We start from the raw sequence: 26,398 nt of genomic DNA on the forward strand, positions 1-26,398 counted from the left end.
TTCAAGAGTCTACGACAATTTTAAATGTCTGTATAAAAAGCCTAGAAACTTATTCAAGGCACTCCATGTATACAAAACCTTTCAAAACTTGAGCAGTGAGAAGTTTAAAGCTGGGATATTTGAAAAATCTCAGTTAAGTTGATCAAAGAGCAAATCAATATTCATGCATACACACGTCTTCTTAAAATTATTTGTTCAATTTTTTTTTTAAGAAATAACAATGCTGACAACTATGGAGAATCAGTAGACAGATTACTTTATTTGAAAAAAAAAATAGAGCAAAAAGGTAGAGTATCTCTTCATTGTCTCCTAAAACCCGTGTTCCACTAGTATATAAGAGTGATAAAGAAGAGGGACTGTAGGCGGTGGGATACTTATATGGTGATGTTTATTGTAATATTCTTCAATGTTATTTTGTAGGTAGCGAAGATATTTTTTACTGCATTTTCACCCAAAACAAGACAGAGACCCACTTTGAGATAGGGGGCTATTAACTTGGATATAATTTGTAGGGTTACAGTGTAGGGAGTTGAGCAGCAAGATATCTGTTTACATTACACTTGAACTTCTGCATGTCAGTACAGTCAGGGAAGCAGGAACCTAGAAGGGAATTCCAATGTATAACAGACCTAGGAAAGAAATTATTAATATAGAAGGATTTCTTACATCTAGGGATTTCTTCTGTGTAGGAGTGAGATTTTGCTGCTTGCGGGGCTTCTCGGTGGTATTTACGTCAAGGGTGCACAAGTCGCAGCATCCATAATAAAATACTTGTACAACAGGCAGAGGGATGCAACATTTCGTCGATAGGACAGCGGTTGAAGCATAACTAATAGCGCGAGACCTATTACGTTGGCGACTCTGTTTTGAACTCTGTCTAAGAGGGAGATACTAATATCAGATGAGCAGCCAAATGTGACAACAATACTCCATACATGGGGGAATGGTGGCCTTGTAGATGTACAGGATCCCCTCAAGCGTAAGTAACTTTCTAGCAGGGTAGAGTGAGCCCATTTTCTTTGCAGTAGCATTATCGATGCCCTGTTCCAACTCATGTTCTCCGTGAACGGTAAGCTGAGGAGTTTGAATCGAGTACTGTTGGGTAAGATATCTTAAGCCATGGCTATTCGCGATCTAGCAAAAAGAGCTCCAAACTAAACGAATAAACTTAACTTTTCTTATGTATCTCTTCTTTCAAGTTTAGTTCATTTTGAGAAAAAATCCTCTGGCTTTTATACTGATGTCCAGATCCTGATATATAATATATGGTAAATTATGAGTAATGTTTACTCTTGGATAAGATTACATCACTCGATAAAAGAAAATATGCAGACTTATCACTTTGATTTGAGGACATAATAATTTATGGAGTCCGAATCTCGAAGTTCGAAAAGACATTAAAGTAATTAAATGATTTTCATTTCATGTACACAAAAAATCTGACCTGGTGAGAAAAAATGGACTATACGTTTTAATTCAGCAGATCTAAATTATCGAAAATCACTTATTAGCTTTATGGCAGCAAAATATTTGTCGACCAGTGTAATAGATAAACATTTTCAGTGCAGAAAAACTTCCTATCTACTTAACACCTTACTATGGCAAATTCAAACACACGATGGCTTTTAATCAGTGGAAGGTTAAGCTATAATTTGAATCTGATTGGATTTGGAAAAATAAAAATAATGCTCCAATATGTAAGGACATTTATTTTCTTTTGGTGAAGAAAAACAGATAGTAAAGTTTGATTACCCTAATTTAGATAATCCTTCCTACGTGAATAAACAGTGGTTCTCTTTCTCTTACTTTCTATGTTTACTGGCTCCATTTTAATAAACCTGATTCCAAATGTCCTTTAAGATTAAATCCTAGTTAGAAATTAGGTGAATTGTAGAAATGCTTGAAATTCAAATAGTATACCCTTTAGAATAACCTAAAATTGATTGCCCTCAACATTATTCATGAATTTTATGGATCAAGCAATGATTAATGCAACGAGAAGTAAGAATCGGTGGGCAACCTATATAGGACGAAAAGGCAACATACCTCTTCGCCTAACTGGGGCAGAATTCGCTACATGGCAACAAGAGATAAACAGATAATGTCTGAAAACCAGACAGGACCAGAATTTTACCTTTGGATATATTCAAATTTTATGTAAAAACAGAAGCACCTGTGTTACTTCTGGAAAAGGGAGTCAACGTATATTTCTCAGATTTATGGATATTGTCGGTCCTTTTCGGAGAAATACCAGACCGTGCGATAACATTGGTGTTTTCATAGTGACTTCTTTGCTCCATTAAAAGGCTAAATGTTAGTCCACCAGCCATCACATGCTAACGGTGTAAAATTTCAACCACTTCGCCAGAAACTGCGTATGAAAGGTATAAATAACCCACGTAAGCTATTCTAGCTGTAATAAAAGCAGTTAGCTGACTAAAGAATATCCCAGAGAGGATGCCAGTATCAGTTTATTGCTAAAGTGGACTATCAATTTAGAACTACCATCTATTACGTTGCTGCTGCAAATCTATTAGTCCTTAACCTGGAGTGGTTTATAGGCCTTGATAAATTATCATTTTTAGTTAAAGAAAGCAATAACTTTACCTCAATTCTAACCCCAGTTCCTCAAAGAACACTTGCCATATCACATCAAATTGTAAGTGAGAGTATTATATAATAGTAATAATAAACAAACTGGTAACAAATTAAGTGTATACAATTAAAGATAATCAAAGAAATAATAATGCAACAATTTTGTTGATGCAAGATATTTTTATTTCAATTCATTTGGTGGTGTTTCTTTTCAATCACGTGGTTCTTATTCATTTTCTGAAACCCTACAAAACAGATGAAGAAAAACGCCATTTAATTATATGCAAAAAAATAAAACGTTTAATAAATAAACATATACATTTTATATTATACAAATATTGATTAGTTTATTATGCATTAAAATAATAATAGATTTACGTTTTTAATGTATTTCAACTCAGTTATACTTATATAATGAAATACTTTTATATACATGTCCTCGTTTTAGACGCAATAAGGAGCGTCATGTGAGGTTTTGTTAGTGAATATTCTCCTGAAGTTTGAAGGTTCAATCCTTAGTATGGGCGACCGAAAAATACAATTACGAATTACTAAGGATCTCTATCAAGTGATGGCTGACGGAACATGAGCATTCTACTCCCGTGAAGTAAATACAGGGCTCCGCTCGAAATTCCGTCATAATTCCCGAGTTCGACAGAAACATTCCCGAGTTAGACAAGATACACCTGAAGAAGGTCGGAGGTTACATCGAGTGAAATGTTGTGAAAATCACACTCAAAATGGAAACAATAGTACAATTAATGCAAATAATACGAATAACCGAACCATCATCTCTAAAATATTCACACGCATAACTTGGTTCCTTGTAATAAATTGCTTATTTATTAGTTGTTTTCAGATTATTATCATCAAATAAACACCAAATTGTAAGTTCATTAAAATTTGACGAATTTTCCATTAGGAGACGCTTTTACTGCGAAATATAATTCCCGCGGTTTTTTTCTAACCAAGCTTTCAACAAATAATCCCGTTTGTTAACGCCGTTCTGGGATGGAAAAGTTCAATATAAACTAAGTTTGCATAGCTAAATAAGCCCCACTCTAAAATTGAACTGTAAGTTGGTGTAGAATCAATTTAGTGAATTTAGAGCAAATCTCCTCATACAGTTTGAATAGAAATACATAAAATTAAAACGTTTCTGAATATTGATAGGTATCAATTAATCGAATTATTTTTACTTTTCACGCCACTGTTCTTATTTTTAGTGTTAATTTCACAATGTTTCGATCGATGCATCGTCCACAAAGTAATTATAAAATTCATTTGAAAAATTACACCCTTTTGTAGGGTAGAGACCAATCTTCAATGCGGGCGACACTGAAAATATAGCTTTGATCACTTACAACTTTTACTCCGTCATGGCTGACGGAACAACACCATGCTTCCATCGTGCATTAAATAAAGGGTCCTGTTCGAAATTCCGTGCATATTCCTGAGTTCGACAGAAAGATTTCTGCATTCAAGACAATGCACCCTACGAATGTTATATCGACCGAAACGTTATAAAAATGACACTCAAGATGAGAAGAATAGTCCGAAGAATGCAAGTAATACGAATAAAATTAACATTAAAATATGCTGATGAATTGATCGTAATTCGAAGATTTGAAAAAAAATCTAACTTCTGATAAAAAATCTCAGAATTTGAAGAGTAAAATATTGAGTGACAAACTGAGATTATAAAACGCATTAAAATTAATTTTACCTTTTGGAAAGAGTAAACAGCATCGGATAGGTAAGACATCTTAATAGTTGCTGTATGGTGCAATGAAGCGCTGTGCCAGCATTCGGAGATATGGACATCTCATGGGATCGAAGCCATGGAAACCTTGTGTAACACGACTGACGCTGGACACTGGGTATCCCCAACCTATAGAATAGGAGTATAAACTACATTCAATCAAACTTGAAAATTGCATATTTATTAAAATTGAACAATAAATAAAAATGTGGATGGCAATTTAGGTCTCTCCGCAGTCATATTGCGGCTATGAAACTTATGACCAGTGTAGAATACGCGTACTAAGGTTAAAGTAATTCCCGGATAAAACAGTTGGAAACATTGTTATGTCCTCTTATTAAAAGTAATCTCAAGATACGATAGTCCTAAAACTTATATATAGAATCTAAACATTAAGCCAGGGTCCTTCACAAAAAGGTAAAATTCAGATTTGCATTGAAGTTAATCCCTAGTAATAATATACTTATTAAATATATTTCTTAGTTTGTTTGATAGGGGCAGTATGACTGTGGATCAAATCCAATACAAATTTTATATATTTGAATTTTTACCCTTTTCCGCCAAAATCTTTTTTCCCGCCACAATTTTTATGCGATAAATAAAATTTTCATTCTTGAAAACCACGCGTGAAGGAATTAAGCGTGTAACTGACGCATAAACATAAACAAACCCCGCATTCACTTGTTGAACCATGCATAGACCTGCACTTTGAAGACCAGGTAAGCTGACAAGCTATAAAAGTAAGTAATATTGTATTTTGAAAGGCAACTAGAAAGTACAACTTTACGGTAAAGGGTTAAGATAGCATCAAAAAAGAAACTGGGAGAATATTTATTAATTGATGTATTATGTATATGATGACAAATTCACAAAAATCACAGATATCCGAACTTTTCTGAAGGCCTTCTAGCCTTGCTATCTTTGTATAAACATAAATTAAACTTAATATTGGCCACATTTGCCGTCTTTTCACCTAGAAGCTGATTTGTAAAATGATCATTGTCGTTTAGTATTAAATTCGGAACATACAAATATATAAACATAAAAGCGGGCCTAATTTCACAAAATAAGACAGCAATATGGGAAAGAGTAAGACGTAGAAGAGATTGCTTACTAGATTGAAAAGGAATAAGAAACAAACACAAATTCGACAATATAAAGATAATATTTTAAAATTTTATCTTTATAAATCTAACAAAAACATAACTGCATTGCTCTTTATAAATATTTTTTAAATCATTTTGCATTTATAAAAACTTCGAAAACTTATCGGCATAAAATAAAAAGAAATACAATATTAAATTAGAGAACAATGAAATAGTTATGTGAACGAATGAAAACTATAAACATAAAAAAACTCTCTGTAAACTCCAGAAAAAACTCTGTAAACTTAAGACCTCGCGCCCATAAGAAAAGTTCGACTATACAAATTTAATAAGCGTACAATAAATGATAATTAATATTTAAAACTTATGGTAAAATTATTTAAAAAAATAATAATACAAGTATACGTATAAAATACGTGTACATCGAGAATAGAGAGATTACGTAATGGAAAACGATGTAATATGCAATATAAATATTAACATAAAAATAATTATAGTAATAATAATAATAATTATATATATATATATATATATATATATATATATAAGCTCTAAAAATATATATGGCAGTTAATCTACAGAATATGCCGCGTTTCGTTCCCATGAGAATTCGTCAGGTTTATGCCTGACGAATTCTCACTAGAATGAAAAGTATGAGCCTGACCTATCTCACGAGAATAAAACACGGAATATGTTTTGTAGTTTAATTGCCATATATATTCTCATAACTTACTACCTAGCTCTACGTATGTATTGAGCACTGTTGAAGTAAATACTGAAAATTTACGCATAAATTAAATATTCGTACATTAATTCATGTGATTAAATGAAGTAGTAATATATATATATATATATATATATATATATATATATGTGTGTGCGTGTGTGTGTGTGTGTTTGTATGTCTGTCTGCATGTGTATAATTATTCCAGTATAATATTTTACTAAGGTGAAGCATCCAATGAAGTTTTAACGATGTAAATGCATAAGTTCTCAATTTCGAAGCAAGATTCAAATTATTAATTTTATATTCATACTGCGGAATCACGTTGACACACCTGTTCTCGCCAGATCATCGAATTTAAGTAACGATTAGTCTGGACATGTGGTTGACAGTACCATATGGGTGACTATTTACAAAAGTTACGTTTGAATGTCTTTACATGCTTGTTTAAGACTGACTGCTAAAGTATTTTTCAGCTTTTTGTTCATTTGTTTAGTCACCTTAAGACAATTCGACGTGTCAGTGATACATTTATTAATTCTTTAAATTTTAGATACGTAAATAATGATTAGAAACATGGAAAACATTTTTTAAAAAGTGAACGTTAACAATGTCTGCTTCAATGATTGAAAACTGCCTAAATACACACGCACACACACACACAGACACACACACATCATGATTGCAACGTCTTGTCAGATGAGTCCATGAGCCCCAAAATGACTTCCATCGCCACAGGACCATTTTAATAGACAAATGCCTGAGGGCGTATCTATACACAGATGATGTTACAGAGTCTTAGCGTTGTACGACAGCTAAGTCTCTCTCTCTATTAAAATGTTGAGATCCAGCAACAAGCAACTGCAAGAGAGCCAGCAACAAGTTAAACTGAAGACCAGCTTAATGCGGGCACTGGTCTCCCGCTTTATGGTTTTTTTTATATCAGAGATTTGCTTCTCCTAGAAAGGTTGCCTTCACCACGGCTTACGGGAGCCCTCTCAATCCCAAACACACACACACATATATATATATATATATATATATATATATATATATGCGGTGAGTTATGCAGTGAGATGTTTGTTAGCATTACATTAAAATTTATATATGTTGGTATTATTAGGAAAACAGGGAGTGACTGGGGAAATTATTAATGTGTAACACTTTCTGACATTTGAGAACCTCTACAGTGAAGGGGAGTTAATTTCATTATTGCTTGGGGTATTACATTGAGAACAAATTTGTCTGAGCACATTTCATTAAGAGAAATTCTAAAATTATTTGCAGTCTATTCGCTGGTCAAGTTAATGTATTTTGAATTATAATAATTTATTAATGCAACTCACCTGGCAGGATAGCTGATGTCTGGCAAACGAGTGCAAACACTAAAAAGAATGATTAAACAATACATTAAAAAAAGAAACACATAGAAAACACGAACATTAATAGGTAACGTTTAATCTTATTCCTAATTTTATTGTAATAAAGGCAAGATTTATAATATAATTTTTACCTGGTTACAGTCAAAATATTACTTTCATATCTATTAAAACGATTATTTAGTTGTAAAATATGAAATATTAGAGACATATAAAAAAGAATGATTTTATTCGACAAATTAAGCTGATAATATCTTTTTTTAGTATTTGGGGGTGGCCAAAAAAAATAATACTCATATGTCATAATGGAGTAAACATCATCACCGTAGGAATAGAGATCGGCATGCCACTTTCAAAGAGCTACAGACAATAATTGTGCATTCAGAGAAGGAAGAATGGACCCCGAAGCCAAAGAAAATAATAATATGAAGGACAAAATCCCGGTAGTGAGATGGGTTTGACGGTCAAGTAAGTCTTATATCGTCATACGCAGCTTGGAATACATCTAAATTTTTAACTGTTTTGCTACAGTTTTCTACAGCATCTTTTCCCCATATAGAAAAGTAATAAAGAAGACGAAAATAAACTAATACATGCATAGTTTCTCCTCGCATATTCAGAAATGTGTTGTCAATCTCGTGTGCATAAAATAACACTCATGCCACAATATTGCTGTTTTGTAGATGTCATCGTTACATTCTTTGGGAGCCAAACGCGTTGTATTTCGATATATTCGTCGTAATGCTAAAATACTTGTATTTTCATCGAAGTAGAACTAAATAAAAATGTTCCACAATATTAAAATCCGAACTAAGGTTTGGACAACTTAACTGCCGTCACATCAAATTGAGATTTTATATGTAAAATCCCAATTGAAATCTACTAGTAGTATGCAACTAATTTTGTGCTATTATAATGGGAAATCGGTCATTATAATTTAAAAATATATTAAGACTAATTACATGCTCAGGGTGTGACTTGCTGAGATAAATCAAAACAAATTTATTGCTTGAAGATTCCATGTTATATTCAAAGAAAGATCTTTTGCGTTTAACTAAAAAAACACATCTGTATTATTTAATTGTAAGAATTTTGTTAGAAACTGAATTCATAAACCTTGCAAAGTCTTATTATCCATAAAAATAATTATCATTAATATACCTAATATGATTTAAACAGTATAAATAATATATTATAAAAGACATAAATAATATATAATCAATAATCTTAAAATATGTAATAAATAGTATAAATAATTTATTATAAATAATATTTCTGGTATTTGACACATAAAGTTTCCGGTTGACGCATATCACAATGTACGGTAGATATCTCTTCGTTGTTGTTGCATATTCGCAGTCAGCCCCGAGCGTGAAAGGTCATAGGGACCGTGTTTTACATACATCATCTAGTCAAAAGAGCCCCCACCTTAAAATGATCAAACTCAAGGTCCCTTAACTTTGATAGTCTCTGATAAGTGATGTATCAGCATAAATATGTACCCATCAATAATTTATTTTCTTGGCAAATATATTAAACGTGTAAAATAATACCCTTTTTATTTTATTGAAAAATATTTAAAGTATTCTCAATTAGATTAACATTTATATGAACGATGAATTGTCATTTTTGTTTTAGAAATTCAGCAAATAATTAAAAAGCAGTATTTATTTATAAAATGCCTACTTTACGGGTGAGAAATGTAAAAGGATCAAAATGAACAAATAATGAAATAGAAATTGAAAAATTATATTGAGTTGACTATTTTTCATTAAAAATAACAGTTTTTACATTTTGTTTACGTATTATGATTCGTTCTTATATTGTAAATTGTATTTTGAAATCACGTTTGAAATAAATAATAAAGTATTACCTCCAATGATGACTACAGCAAAAAAAGTTTGCATTCCATCTTGTTGAAGTTGATGTTGAAGTACGCAACACTGAAAAGGATACCAAAATATTAATTTACTTGTCCGTACGTGACCGAAAGTAAATAATCTCGATTTCACTGGCGATTAGTACTGTTTAGTAAGGATAACAAGCAGGTAGTGTTTGGATTAAAAAAAAAGAAGCAATTAAGGGAATGTTTAAATCAGTGAGAATTAATAAACTTACAAAAATGGTCCATTAGAATAATAACGGAAAGTAAAAATAGAAGTTTTAGAAGTTATACATATGTATATGGACTGCTTAGAGTGATTAAAATCAGTCGTAACAGTCCTAGCGGTTTCTGTTTGTTGTTCAAGGCTTCCTCTTCTTTTCAACTTTTCTACCAATAGTATTAAATTTAATGCCAGTTTTATGTCGTCTTTTTAACTTGTAAAACAAAAAAATTACGACTTTTTTAATTTCATTTCTTTGAGTATGGTCATGTTACAAACGGCGTTTGAAATAAACATCCCAAACTCCCTATGTTAAGAACGGCTTTCGGAATAGACTTCCACAACATCCTCATGTAGGAAACGGATTTTGGAGTAGACAACTCTATTTTTTGGTGGGAATGGAAAAATAATTTCCCCCAATTTTTTGATAATCGTTGTTAGCATACCTTCTCACATATGCTAAAAAAATTGGGGCTGGCAATGTTGGCAGGAGAGAAGTAGATTTGTTTATCGTGCGTGCATACAAACCTGACAACCAGTGAATTACAGTGCATAATACAGGTCTTTATATCTCTATAAGTACTTATCTCCGTAAAATTTGAATGATATTTTCTTAATCAACGCAATCGAAAACGTATAAAACCCGTTATTCTAAAGACATTTGTGGAGGTGGATCTAATGCAAAATTTCCCCCACCCTAAAAAATAAAAATAAAGTTAACATGTGCGAAATCTCGAGAACCAGTCTGAAAAGAAAATCAAATAAAATACTCCATAGAATTCAAAATTGGTGAAAACACAAGTATATAATTAATAACAAATAATTGTCTCCCTATGTAATGCCATTATCGGTAAAACTGTAGTGTAGGTAGTCGGTACATAAAATCGGTAATTGTGCATAAAACTAGACCCTAATTTTCAAATAAGCCGGAAGGTCTGCCAATTAAGGTATGTAAACACAAAATTGATAAAATAATTCCGCTATTCTTCAAAACTGTCTGCTTATATATTTGAGCAAATAGAAAGCTATTTTATTTTTCAAACATATTTACATTTTATTTCAAATATAGTTTTATTTAATGCACTTTATTTAAATATACTTTATTTAAATATATTTGTTTTAAACATGCACAATCTATTGGCATCGTCGCTGACTTAAAATAAATGTTTCGGCGATATCATCTGCTGGATTCGTACTTGTTATGTTGTTCGAATTTAATGTTTTTGTAATATATGTAAAATATATACATTTTAAAACTGTTATATCATTGTCTGTTGCACATTTATCTTTTTGAAACTAATAAAACCGAAAAATCTCACATAATCATTGTTATCATTTCATGTTTCTGTAAATAATATAGATTTAAAACATATAAACAGTTTAAAAATATATAAAATAGTATATTAAATTAACATAGTTATTTGAAAAGATATGCGATTAAAAGATAAAAAAAATAATTGATAAAAAAGGTTTACGTATTTTTATATATTTTTTAATTACAAAGGGGGGGGAAGTAAACATGAAATATAGTTGATTATAAAATAGTTTAAGAGTTTAAACATGTGAATATTTCACATGTTAAAAAATTAAAATCAAACAATATACTAAGTTAGAATAAAGTAGATGGTATTACCAAACATTTATTTTGAAATCGACAACGATCGTAATAGATTGTGCGAGTTTAAATTAAGTATATTTAAAGAAAGCGTATAAAAAAACGTAACTAGGTTAGAAAAATATATTAATAAAATTAGCTTCATATATTGCCCAAATATATAAGTAAGCAGTTTTGCAGAATAGCGGAACAATTGTATCCATCTTGTGCTTCCATACCTAAATTAAAATACCTGCCGGTGTGTTTGAAAGTTAGGGTCTGCCTTTATGCACTCAGTTTTTATTTCCTTTATCTCCCTCTTCCGTCCTCTCTCTCTCTCTCTCTCTCTCTCTCTCTCCCCTTCTGTATATATTCTCTTCAACTCTCTCTTTCTCTTTCTATCTCTCGCTATCTCGTGCTATCTCTCTCATAGTCGAAAATATATGCAGCCAAGATAAGTAACATGATTGTAATCTAGCTAATCGTAAGAAAAAATATTTAAATAATTAACATTACCCACATTAAAAGTAAATGTAAGGAAAGTATATAAAAAAGATTTTTTTTTAAATCCCGCTAAAAATAAAGTAAAATATAACTAAAAAATAAGATCGTTTAAGGTTCATTAAGCCGCTCCAAAACCGAAGAATAAACGATGGTACCCATACATCTTTACAGTCTCAAAATGTCAGTGTTATTTGCACGGTAGGTATTTTAACATTCAAACGGAACACAAGCCCGATTTTACCATTTTTTGGTCTAAAAGGGATTTCCCACCTTTACTGCGAACCGTTTATTAAGATTAGGGGAGAATTTTTATTAAACTACTTCAAATTAAAATTTCAATCTTAAAAATACATTGCGCATTGCGGACAGACTCTCTATGTTAATTCAAAAAGAAACAGCTCGAGGACTCGGTAATCGAAATATTGCTAATAAATAGTGGAATTAACAAGATGATGAGTAACACAATCCGGGAAATACTGTTGACCTTTTAGAAAACAAAACAGAAGCAGTGAATGATGAATGCATCAAAGATACATAGCAGAAATTAGAAGAACGGAGATTTTACTTCAGACATCTAAGTCCTGCTTTGTAACGAAAATTCATTATACCTAAATCTCTACTAAAGAAAATACTTCAATATTTCCATATCGACCATTCTTACACTAGCAGAATAAAATGCCTGATGTGCAGTTTAGTTTGAACCAATATATTACCAACAGGTTCAAATATGTAAAGAATATGCCTTGGCAACAAAGGCACCACACATTCCGCAGAAACTCTCGTCCAAATCCGAACAACCGTGGTCCAGAATACATATATATTTTTCGAAAACACCAGAGGATTTTGACTACTTGATAGTGGTGGATAGTTTTCCCACGTGGCCAGAGATGCTAAGATTTCAAAAGAAAAGAAAAGAAAAAAAACACCACAGTGGTAATCATTAATTTACTACATTTACTATTCGATTTTTTTGTGTGTGTGTGTGTGTTATCGATTGCTTTGTTAGTGACAATGTCATCCAATTTACTACTTCAGAGCCTAAAGAATTCTGCAAGACTTACCGAATAAAAAATATTACAACACCGATATATCACCCTAGGAACAACGGTAAAACCGAATGCTTTGAAAACACACCGAAAAGGGGACTACATAAGGGTTATAGTTCGCGCACAGAAACGTCTCTTCAACAGTTACTTTAGTTTAGTGAATAACGGAAAATCCGAACACATAAGGGGTCCGGTAAGAGCGGAAAGAAAATCCAAATCAGTATTCGAACAGCTGTTACCAAGAAAAACACACAATATAGAATCACTGGAAGAATACTTAACATAATTAAATCCCTCTTAGATAAGAGATAAATCCAGGTTATCCTCGACGGTCGTACATCTAAACAATATGATATAAACGCGGGAGTGCCTCAGGGGTCTATCCTTGGACCATCTATTATTCCTAATATTCATAAATGACCTCCCCGACAAAATTGCCTCTGAGATGGGTCTATATGCTGATGACACCACACTCTATAACAGGCACGACAGGAAAACAAATGAACTCATATCTAAAGAAATGGCAGAAACACTAGAGCATGACCTCCAATCTGTAGTGGAATGGGGACAAAAATGGATGCAAATGCTGCCAAGACTAAACTTGTTTCCTTCAATATAAGAAACCTTCTCTTCCACCAATGACTCTTTATCTGAAAGTACATCTTCCAAACTCCTTGGCCTAAAGTTCACAGGAAACATGAGTTGGAACAATTACATTGAAAGCATTGCCAGGACCGCTAGAAGAAGGTAGGTTTTCTCTACCGCGCAAGAAAACTACTAACACCCGAAAGTATCCTGTACCGCTATAAGGCCACCATTTTCCCATGTATGGAGTATTGTCATATTTGGGCTGGTGCATCTGCTACTAGTCTCTCGCTCCTAGACAAGGTTCAAAAGAGAGTCGCCAAACCGATAGGCCTTGAACTGTCATCTAAGCTTCAGTCTCTGTCCCATCGACAATATGTAACATCCCTCTGCCTGTTATACAAGTATTTTAATGGTGAATTCTCTGACGGACTGCAAGCACTTGTGTCCCCACGACGTAAACACCCTCGACAAACCCGACAGGCAGCTACATCCCACCCCACACAGTAGACATCCCTAGATGTAAAAAATCTTTCTACTCCAGTAGTTTCTTCCTCAGAACCGCTAGACTATGGAATTCCATTCCAGGTCTGTACTTCCCTAACTCAACTGACATGCAGAAGTTCAAGTGTAACGTGAAGCGACATCTTGCTGTCCAACTCTCTACATAGTACCCCAGTAGCTGTTGACTCTGATAGTAGCTCCCTACGCTAAAATGGCAATGTGCCTTGTTTGGGGTGAAATATATAATTAAAAAAAATTCCATTACAAAATTACAACCTGGGCGATAATGTTGACTGCTGGAAAATAATGAAGATAAAACAGAGGATTGGAAACGTAATCTTATATAATCAGTGTGTGTGTGTATAACAATATTGTCAGTGCATATATCACAAGTTTCCGTTAACGGAGTGTTTTGTCTAAAGGGGAATTTCTGCAAAACAAAATATTATGTATGGAGATAATATATACAAGTAATATATATATATATATATATATATATATATATATATATATATATAAACACTAAACTATACACAACATATATATATATATATATTATATTAATACTAAAAGAAAGGAACGATATATATATATATATATATATATATATATATATATATATATATCGACCCTTATAATATTTGAAGAATAAGCAATTGTAAAGAATCGAATTAAATATAAAATTGTTAACATCAAGAAAAAAACGCTCTGGTGCATATTTTCCTTGTTTGAAAAAAAGGGAAAATTGCGATTGCAAGGAGAGATGCGTACTTACCAAATCACTGGCAAATAAGGCGTACAGACATCGAATTGAGCCTCCTTTTTATTGATTATCCTCATGAATCCTTCATAAGTTTTGGTATTTTTAGCATCCATTAATCATGAATAAGTAAAGCGGAATATTAGCTTTCATCTGTAATATTCAAAAAGGTTTTGTTGTTTTGTCATCGCTTATTCAGCTAAAAATAAAACAGATAGCCTAATTCCCAAGGTTTAATTGATGTCACAAAAATCTGCACAAGAAAAAACGTGCTGAATTGTAATTCCTGATCCAAACAACACTTCCGACTCATGTTTTTTTTTTTGTTTTGGCTCATGTCTTTGATGTATAAATAAACACTGTGCCCGATTTTTATCTATGTCAAAAACTGAATAATGAGTGCATTAGCACTTTTATGTTTACTGTCAAATGGGACGTAGTGCGACCACGTGAATAATAATTCACGCATTTAAAAATGTATTTTCATTTTCAATATATTATCTGTTCCAAAGGTAATACGTCCCATTTTCATCTCTCTGTTTCAAATATTGACGGTGTCATAGACGTGTGTCAGAAGCATAGATTCGTCATTGAATTCCTGGTAAATGTGCATCGGGGAATAGTTGTGATTATGTAGAAAACAAATTCTGGAGCACAAAAGGTCGTTAGTTTTTATGATACAACTCTCGTCTTCGTAGCTCTTCAAATGTTTTAGTTAAAAAAGAGGCTTTTATTTTGGAACGACCGTCGTATACTAATCAGCGCTGCTTATTTGCGTGTTTTTAAAGACATTTACTACAAAGAATAAAGTATTAAATATTCGGTCCATGAGGAATTTCATTAATTTAGTTATGTTTTAAAAAAACAACTTGTTGTTAGAATTTGCATTAAATTTTAATTTATTCACAAAGTGACCCATGTCGCATTGAATGTCTATCAATCACTTTCATCCTTTTTCAGTGTATGTGATTTGACATAAAACGTACTTAAAACATTTCATAATTCATATGACACACTAATTCAGGTATAATTCAACTTTTCAAAACCATATGGTATCAATCAAAACCTGTACACCAAAAGCCATAATTAAGAATTGTGGGTGAGCTAACCCACGTACGGGTGAGAAATATACAAAAGTGGGGCATGCTGCCTATTAAAGAATAGCTAGAATACCAAAAAAAACGTAATATGTCAAAGTTAAATAGTTAGATATGGCTGAACACAGATATATGGAAAAGATAATCCATCTATTCTGATGAGATGAAGTTTAAATTGTAGACAGAGAAGAACGGCAAAGATTAAATAAACTTAAAGAGGCAAAACATATGTGGGCCAACAATGATCTTTTCATTAGTTCTAATATAAGACATAAGTTCAGTTAAACAGACAGAAATTTATAGAAGCTAAAAGTAATTGTAAGAGAGAAATTGCGACAGTTAAAAGAAAATATACTGAAATCACCAGAAAACCCATGGAAGCACAGAAATTAGGAACCCGTGATTTTTGGAAAATTTACAACAGATGTGCTGATGGTTATATCGCACAGGATTAGTGAATCTCTTGACAAAGGCTTCCTTTCTAGGGCAATTGCTCTTGACATATCAAAGGTCTTCGACAAGGAATGGCATAAGGGCCTACTTCACAAGATTTCCTGCTACGGTATAACTGGAAATGTTTTCTAAATCATTAAATCATTTCTCTCCGATAGGCTCATAAGAGTAGTGGTCGATGGACAAAAATCAGAGGCCTGCAGTATTAATGCTGGAGTCCCTCAAGGGTCAATCTTCGGCCCAACTCTCTTCCTGATCTACATCAATGACCTCCCTAAACACATACTTAAATCATTCGTTGACATCTATGCTGATGACAGGACCATCTACGGCATCACATCAAAGGCTGTAAATGAAAAGTTCTCTCTGATTCTCTCTCTGCTGATCTCGAGCGCGTGGTTCAGTGGGGGAAGTCGTGGCTGGTTATCTTTAATGCATCTAAAACCAAACTCCTATCTTTACATCATCTACGCTCTGATCCCCATCTGGCATGAATTGAAATGGGTGGCTCTCGTCTATGAGAAGCTCCGTGTTTTGACAAGCTTCTGGGTTTGTCCTTTACTCCTGATCTTAAATGGAACACGTACATTAATCTGTTGCCAAGGTCGCTGGAAAGATGGTGGGATCCTTCTATCGCTCCAGAAGATATCTCGCTACTGATGCAATTCTCTATCTACATAAAGGCCAAGTACGTCCAAGGATCGAATACTGCTGTCATATCTGGGAAGGAGCTGCTAAAAACAGCCTATCCTGCCTTGACAGAGTACAAAATAGACTTCCTGGTTTAGTGGGGGATGCCATTTTCTCTCCCACAGAAGAGACGTTGCGAGCCTATCCTTGTTTTATCGTTATTTCCATGGCAGGTGCTTGTCTGAACTCCAATCTCTGGTCCCTCCTCGCCAATCTTTCACGAAAAACACCCGTCTAGCTGAATCCACTGTGAAAAATTTCCCCCACTCTTTATCTGTTCCTAAATCAAAACGTGGATTCCATGAACAAAGCTTCTTTCTTAGAACTGCACGCCTGTGGAACTCTGTTCCGTCTGCCTGCTTCCTACCTGACTACAACTTGGATGTGTTCAAGTCCAACGTTAACAAATTCCTAATGAACCGCCCCCTTAAGTAAACACTTCATCAAATCTCCACACCAACGTACTGTACTTGCAATAACCCTTATCCCTGAGTGGCTTCCGGGCCTTGATAAGTGGTGACCACCGTGAAAAAAAAAACAGTGACGTAAATAATCGGCTATTAACAATTCCCTCACTATCAAACAATCATGAGGTTGTTTGCACGGCAACCGAGATGACTAACACTCGGTTTGCCTCCAACTCTACATTGAACTAGCAAACCACTCCCTCTCTGATTTCCTTTGCGGACAGACGCACCACTAGATGATCTGAAAATCATTCTCAGGTGCATGGTACCATAACAAATCTAGACACATCGAAAGCATGTGGCCCCGTATCTCTGTACTATTAAAATAATACTCCGCTGAGATTTTTTTTTTTTACAAAAGCATCACCACATTATCAACCCCCAGAGGCCACTCAAGGATAAGGGTTAAAGAGTGTACAGTAGAAATTGGTCAATATAGAAATCATTAGTAATGAAAATTTGGTAAATTTGATAACTTATATGGAACGGCTCATCAAGAACTTATTTACTTTAGACTTGAACACAACCATATTGTAGTCAGCCGGAAAGCAGGAAAACGGAAGACAATTCCACAGGCGTGCAGTTCTAAGAAAGAAGCTTTGTTCATGGAATCTACGTTTAGGTTTAGGCACAGATAAAGAGTGGGGGAAATTATTGATAGTGTTTACAGCTAGACGAGTGTTTCTTGTGAAAGTTTGGCGAGGGGGGACCATAGATTGAAGCTCAGTTGAACACTTTCCATGAAAATAACGATACAGCAGAGACAAACTCGCAACATCTCTTCTGTGAGATAGAGGTTGCAAGGAAGAGAAAAGGACATCTCCTACGAGGCTACGAAGTCTATTTTGAACTCTATCAAGGCAGGACAAGTCCCTTCTAGCAGCTCTTGCCCAGATGTGGCAACAGTATTCCATCCTTGGACGTACCTGGCTCTTATATAGATAGAGAATAGCATCAGCAGTGAGATATCTACTGGATCGATAGAAAGATCCCACAATTTTTCCAGCGGCCAGATTTGATATACGTGTTCCATTTAAGATCAGGAGTAATGGTCAAGCCCAGAAGCTTGTCAAAACTTGAGATTGCACAATTTCCTTCCAAACTTAACAACTTAACGAATATTGGTTTCCCGACTGCTGTAGTACCAGTTTACAAGAATTTTAAAGAAAGATATGACTCATTAAATATAATTCTATTATCATTCTCCTGCTTTTTGCCAAAATATTTGATTCCTTAATTAATCAGGCTCTAGTTCATCACCTTACAACTGCTACAGTTCTGACCAACCTCCGATATGGATTTAAGCAAGCCCGTTCAAGAGCAGATACTCTAATTATAATCTCTGAATATATATATACCATTCACTAGGCAAAGCAGGGGAGGGAAGAGCGGTAGCCCATGATATATCTAAGGCTTTGGACAGGGTTTGTCACGATTATCTTCTCAGGAAAATCAGATAATTTGATATCATTGGAAGTATACATAACGTAATTAACTCCTTCTTAAGCAAGAGAAGAATCCAGGTTTCCGCGATGTCCTATATCTAAACAATATGATATAAATGCGGGAGTGCCTCAGGGGTCAATCCTGGGACATTTACTATTCTTAATATTCATAAATAACCTCCCTGATAAAATTGTCTCTGAGATGAGTATATTTGCTGATGACACCAGGCTCTATAACAGGCACGACAGAAAAACAAATGAACACATAACTAAGGATATAGCCGAAACATTAGAGGATGACCTCCAATCTGTAGTGGAATGGGGAAAAAATGGATGGTCACATTTAATGCTGCCATGACTAAGCTTGTTTCTTTCAATAATTACAATAAACCTTCTCTACCACTAATAGCAATGGTCAAAAACCTGAAAGTACTTCTTTTAAAGACGTCGGCAAAGCATTCACAGGAAACATGAGTTAGAACAGATACATTGAGAACATTGCCAAGGCTGCTGTGCTAGAAAGCTACACACGTCTGAAAGTATCCTGTACCTCTATAAGGCCACCATTCGCCCATGTATGGAGAACTGTTGTCACACTTGGGCTAGTGCATCTGCTACTTATGGACAGGGTTCAAAAGAGAGTCGCCAACCTGATAGGTCCTGAACTGTCATCTACGCTTCAGGCTCTGTTCCATCGACGAGATGTTTTATTCTCTGCCTATTCTACAAGTACTTTAGTGGTGAATGCTCTGACGAACTACAAGCACGTGTACCTCTTCGACATAAATGCCCCCGAGAAACCTGACAAGCAGCTAAATCCTACCCTTTACACAGTAGAGATCCCTAAGTGTAAGAAAGCATTCTGCTCCAATAGTATCTTCCCCAGAACTGCTAGATTTTGGACTTTTCTTTTCCGGAATTCTGCTTTTCCAAGAGTACTGACATGTAGAAGTTAAAGTGTAATGTGAACAGACATCTTGCTACTCATTTTCCTTGAAAATATCTCTGCAACTTATGTCCCTGATAGTAGTCCCTACACTTCAAAGTTTCACTGTGTCTTATCGGTGTGAAAACTGAATAATGAATATATATATATATATATATATATATATATATATATATTTCTTATATTTTGACTTTTTTAACTTAGTGCTGTTAATTGAGGTAACATCACTTTTATTCCATGTAAAGAATATACCGGTTTTAATCATTATATGTAGTAGTGATGGGACCATTTCAATATTCTTCACGATTACGATACAATTACTTATTCTGATTCTTATTAAATATCTAAATATTTAACTATATAATTGTGGGGGTTTTCACGATTACTTCAAAAACACGTGTTAAATGTGTATATATTATCTCAAATGTAAGATTATAGTTTTAATGTTAGTTTAAAAGCAATAGGTATTTATTATTTGATTTATCCTATTAGCAGTGAATAATGTTGCTTTAAAAACAAATAAAAAGCAATTAAAATAATCGTTTTTGACACTGTAAAATAAGCACAATTTTGTTTGATTCCGATACCGATTACTCATAATGTTCCGATTTTTCAATAATTCCCAATTCTGATACTGATTAATCGTCACAATACATATATATATATATATATATATATATATATATATATATATATGTGTGTGTGTGTGTGTGTGTGTGTGTGTGTGTGTGTGCATGCGTGTGTGTGTACTACTTATATGCAGTAAAAACGACTATATCATTATCTTGCTGTTCTATACCACCATTATCTAGATTATTAATTAGTATCATAACGACCTTTAAAAGACATTCCAATCTGATTACACAAATATACTACGATTTTACTAGATATTTTATTAGTGGCTCAAAATCAAAACAAATATCCATATTTGTAGAAGTTTTATGCAATAAAAAGTGAATAAAATTCTTGTTACAATATGTAATTACAACAGTAAACATATATAATCTTAACATTTGGAAGTGCACTTTTTAAAAAAAATATATGCTACAATCAGAAATAAGGTTATCTTTTAATTGACAGTAACGAATTTTACATGCGAAAAAGTACTGAAAGATCGCTCCTATACTGAAAGAATTGACAATCGTTAGTAATGAATAAATTGCGAATTTATTTAAGACTCTATTCATGTGAACAATTGACGTTACTTTGTTTTAAATAGGTTTAATATTTCGCGTGAGAATTTCCCAGCATATCTTTGCAAGCTTTGGATTTGTAAAAGCTTAAGTTTGGACGTATCAATGGATCTCACAATGGATTATATCGGTATGACGTTCGATTGTCTGGTGCCATTATGTTTCAAATTAATTTAGTCGTTCTTTTTAAGATGTTAGCTTATTAAGGTATGGGTTATTTGAGGACAACATAAAACTTGTCAGTTTTATTCTAAAAAAAACTTTTGTCTGCGCTTTCATTGTATGTAATTTATAAAGTAGACTCCAATATTCGTATTTATGCCGGCTCATCTCTACTAAAATGCAAATACAATATTTCTTATTAAAATTTGTTGGTTCTTATTAGGGTTTTAATGGTTGATTTTGTCTATTATTGATCTAAAGCTACTTGACGTACATTATTTTTAATTACTTTTTAATTTCCCTAGCCAAAATATATAGGTTATTACTATTAAATAAAAATAAATAAAACATTTGCATAGTTACTAAGAAATAGTAGGTAACAAATTTGATATTTAAAAATAAAACTATGAAGCGTTTCTCAGGGGTGAAGACTCACTATTCAAAACAACGAGGTGTTACAAAAAGTCTGACTGGGAAGCCATCAGAGATCTCATCATTTCTCCCCCAGCTGAAAAGTGCGCAAATGTTCCCACACGGAAATTCTATAGCAATCCCCATTTTCCCCAATAGTTTTCTTCTGCTTGTGCAGCTGCCATTGCTCAAAGGCAGCATACGTACCACAGATTCAACCAACATAAGTCCAGTACGAACAGAAATAAGTATATAGAAGCTAGAAGTAATTATAAGAAAGAAATAGCGACAGCAAAGACAGAATACATTGAAACCACCAGAAAACCCATCGAATCACAAAAATTAGGAACCCGTGATTTTTTGAAATTCTACAACAGTTTAGTAAATAATGGGCAGTCAACGACTACTCCACTATCAAACAATCAGAAGGTTGTTTGCACAGCAACCGAGAAGGCTTACCTTTTTGCCAGTCGGTTTGCCTCAAACTCCACAACGGACCCAGCACATCACTCCCTCTCCGACTTTCCTTTGCGAACAGACGCCACACTAGTTCATCTGAAAATCACCCGTCTCAGATACATGGTATCATAAAAAACCTAGACACCTCAAAAGCATATGGACCCGATCTCATCCCGACAGTGCTAATAAAAAAAATGCTCCGTTGAGGTTGCTTCAGTTCTCTAGAAACTTTACAACAAATGCCTTAATGACTCTTGCTTTCTTGACTGCTGGAAAACCGCTTCTGTAGTACCAGTTTTCAAGAACTCTGACGAAACAACTGACCCATTATCGCCGCATTAGCCCCCCCGCATTTTGCCAGAATATTTGAGTCCTTAATTAATCAATCTCTAGTCCATCACCTTACAACTGCTAAACTCCTAACTGACAATCAATATGGATTCAGGCAACCCGGTTCCACATCACATGTCCTAACTGTAATCTCTGAACGGATATATAATCTTTGTCACTAGACAAAGCATGGGAAGGGTAGAGCGTTAGCCCTCGATATATCTAAGGCTTTTTATAGGGCATGGCACGATGGTCTTCTAAGGAAAATTAGATCATATGGTATTACTGGAAGAATACACAATGTAATTATATTCTTCTTAAGTAAGAGAAAAACCCAGGTTGTACTCGACGGTCGTACATCTAAACAATATAATATAAATGCGGGAGTACCTCAGACCTTGGACCTTTATTTTTGCTGCTATTCATAAATAAGATCACTAATAAAATTGTCTCTGAGATGGGTACATTTGCTGATGACACCACTCTCTATAACAGGCACGAGGGGAAAACAAATTAACACATATCCAAGGAAATGGAAGAAACACTAGAGGAAGACCTCCAATCTGTAGTGGAATGAGGACAAAAATGGATGGTCACATTCAATGCGGCCAAAAATAAGCTTGTTTCTTTCAATAATTACAATAAACCTTCTCTACCACTAATAGCAATGGCCAAGAACAAATTACCCGAAAGTACTTCTTTTAAACTCCTCAGCCTAACGTTTACAGGGGACACGAGTTAGTACATATATATTGAGAACATTTCAAGGCTGCTGCCAAGAAGGCGGGCTCTCTCTACCGTGCTTAAAAACTTAAAATATCCTGTACCTCTATATGTAGTGACTGTACTGTTTGTAAGTGTAAGACAGACAGAATATGATCAACATATCTCTACCTTTTTGATGATTAAAAAGGAAGTTAATAAACCCGTGTTCTCATTACTGGGATTTGAGGGGGTTTTTCACGCGGTAACATAAAAGGAAATAAATGACAACTCTGGTGATTGACTTAAAAAAGAACTGGGTAAAATCGAATTCAAAAAAAAAAAAGAAAAGAATCAGAACCAGATAAGCACGAGACGAAAAACTGTAAGTAAAATCTTTTTACAAAAAAAAAAAAAAAAAAATTGTGTCAGCCCATCCTAACGGAAAAGTATATTTATTCCTTATCTTCTTATTGTGTTCAGTTCTAAAATAATCGTCGCTGTTGTTCTCTCTGCATGACTAAAAAGAGTATTAAGATCTTTACTCAATTGTTCCACCCCTCTCCGGAAAAAATATACATAATATTTTTAACGTTTAACTATTCTCTTTGCTTTTTTTTACACTAAAAAAAACAATAAAAGCATTTTAGTACCTCTGAGAGCATTTATATATGTTTCTATTAAACAACATACTTAAAGATAAACACATGTTAATATTTTAATAGCTTTGTTTCCTTTTTGCTCAAAGAAAAAAAAACTCCAAGGTCTTAAAATTGTTAGGTGCAACGAACATTTTATTTTGAAACGTATTTTTTCAACTATTTTAAATAATTTGGAAATAATCATTATTTCCCGCCTAGTATTTTCAAAAAGAGAGAAGAAAAGGGGCGAACTACAAAATTCTCTTTCCTGACGAACGAGATAAAAAAAGATTAAATCTGTACTTTTTTCTCTGAGCTAACCAAGCAGACAAGATGGAGCAGCAAAGGTTAGCTTTGGCTCAATAGCGAAACTGCAAATTCCACAAAAAAGATGCAAAAAGACTTATTTGAGAAATGGAAAAAATAGAGTGATGGCACACCATCAACAAAAGCTAGAGAAACAACAAATTTAATTACGGTCTAAACAATTAATGGAATATCAAAAACAATCGTCCGAGCGCCAACAACGAACAGATGAACTATTGACACCAATTCTGAACGGTAACGCAGAAAATGATTCTTGTTTTTCCCACAATACGATATGGTCCACAATAGATAATTTCAAGTACGAAGAAGAAAAACCATTCGCAGCTTATTTCAGGAGATGTGAAGGCTTTTTCAATATCGACTGGAGCAACTGGTCTGACCAGAAGAAGATCCGACTATTAGTATGTAAGCTTGAAACGACTGAACACATCGAATACGTGGACTTTATCTAGCCACGGAAAATCTAAGTAAAATGAATAGAAGTATAGAATATTGTAATGACTTGCCAACTGCTGCTGGGCACTTCTACGAGCGCGGAGTGGATAAACATCAATTTTATAAAATTTATTGTTTTTGAGCAAATTCAATTTTTCTAGTATTTCTTTTAAAACTAATTAATAAGATAACTTCTGTTTATGTTTGAAAAAAGTGACGCAAGGGATTTCATTAGCTTTTACGTTGGTAACAAAAGTTTTCATATCAGCCTAAAATTTAACAGTAATATTCATTGTCAGCATACCCGAAAGCGTATAAAAACTGACATTTTACATGTGGACGGTTAGTTTTAGTTAATATAACAAATACCGAATATTTTGTATTTAAGTCAGAGAGACCAGTTCAAAAATGTCATTGAAATTAATATTTGTTTTCTCAAAATTAAACGATTATTTATATTTTATTAGTTTTTTTTTACAAAGGCATCACCACATTATCAAGGCCCAGAGGCCACTCAAGGATAAGGGTTAAAGAGTGTACAGTAGAAATTGGTCAATATAGTAATCATTAGTAATGAAAATTTGGTAAATTTGATAACTTATATGGAACGGCTCATCAAGAACTTATTTACTTTAGACTTGAACACAACCATATTGTAGTCAGCCGGAAAGCAGGAAAACGGAAGACAATTCCACAGGCGTGCAGTTCTAAGAAAGAAGCTTTGTTCATGGAATCTACGTTTAGGTTTAGGCACAGATAAAGAGTGGGGGAAATTATTGATAGTGTTTACAGCTAGACGAGTGTTTCTTGTGAAAGTTTGGCGAGGGGGGACCATAGATTGAAGCTCAGTTGAACACTTTCCATGAAAATAACGATACAGCAGAGACAAACTCGCAACATCTCTTCTGTGAGATAGAGGTTGCAAGGAGGAGAAAAGGACATCTCCTACGAGGCTACGAAGTCTATTTTGAACTCTATCAAGGCAGGACAAGTCCTTTCTAGCAGCTCCTGCCCAGATGTGGCAACAGTATTCCATCCTTGGACGTACCTGGCTCTTATATAGATAGAGAATAGCATCAGCAGTGAGATATCTACCGGATCGATAGAAAGATCCCACCATTTTTCCAGCGGCCTTGGCAACAGATTTGATATACGTGTTCCATTTAAGATCAGGAGTAATGGTCAAGCCAAGAAGCTTGTCAAAACTTGAGGCCTCCTGAAGACGAGAGCCATTCATTCCAATTGATGACAAATGTGGATTAGAATGTTGATGATGTAAAGAGAGAAGCTTGGTTTTAGATGCATTAAAAGTAACCAGCCACTCCTTTCCCCATTGTACTACGTGCTCAAGATCAGAGGAGACAGAATTGGAGAGAACTTGGTCGTTTACTGTCTTAGATGTGCTACCATAAATGGTAGTGTCGGCAGCATAAATGTCTACAAATGATGTAAGGATATGATTTGGAAGATCATTAATGTAGATCAGGAAAAGAGTTGGGCCCAGGATGGGCCCCTGAGGGACACCGGCATTAATACTGTGAGCTTCTGATTTTTGCCCCTCAACTACTACTCTTATGAACCTATCAGAAAGAAATGATTTAATAATTGAGAAGACTTTTCCAGCTATACCATAGCTAGCGATCTTATGAAGTAAACCTTTATGCCATACCCTATTAAAGGCTTTAGATATGTCAAGAGCAATTGCCCTAGAAAGATTGCCACCGTCGAGAGATTTGCTAATCCTATGCGATATAACTGTAAGGACAACTGCTGTAGATCTAGCAGAACGGAAACCATATTGAGTGTCACTAAGAAGGTTATTTTTGTTGAGATGGTTGATTAGTTACTAGAATTTCTATTTCGTATTAAAATAAACCTGTCTTTTCTGTTGTCATAATTTTTAAATATATATTTGAATTCAGTAAATGTGTAGGGTAAACATTAAAATACACAACATATGCATTCGAAAATTGAGA

The 26,398-nt window shown here is 34.0% G+C and overlaps 1 long non-coding RNA gene across 1 annotated transcript; it reads right to left on the minus strand.

Annotated features, from left to right (window-relative positions):
• Positions 1-2,755: 2,755 nt before the first annotated feature.
• Positions 2,756-14,896, minus strand: LOC145283430 (uncharacterized). Its single transcript, XR_013868616.1, has 5 exons — positions 14,680-14,896; positions 9,440-9,509; positions 7,534-7,572; positions 4,322-4,486; positions 2,756-2,840 (listed from the first exon to the last, which is right to left on the minus strand). It is a non-coding gene; the product is annotated as an uncharacterized LOC145283430 (long non-coding RNA).
• Between the last annotated feature and the right edge of the window lie 11,502 nt (positions 14,897-26,398).

The sequence above is a fragment of the Euprymna scolopes genome, chromosome 1, assembly GCF_053919585.1.
Source record: "Euprymna scolopes isolate OS-2025 chromosome 1, ASM5391958v1, whole genome shotgun sequence".
Lineage (NCBI taxonomy): Eukaryota > Metazoa > Mollusca > Cephalopoda > Sepiida > Sepiolidae > Euprymna > Euprymna scolopes.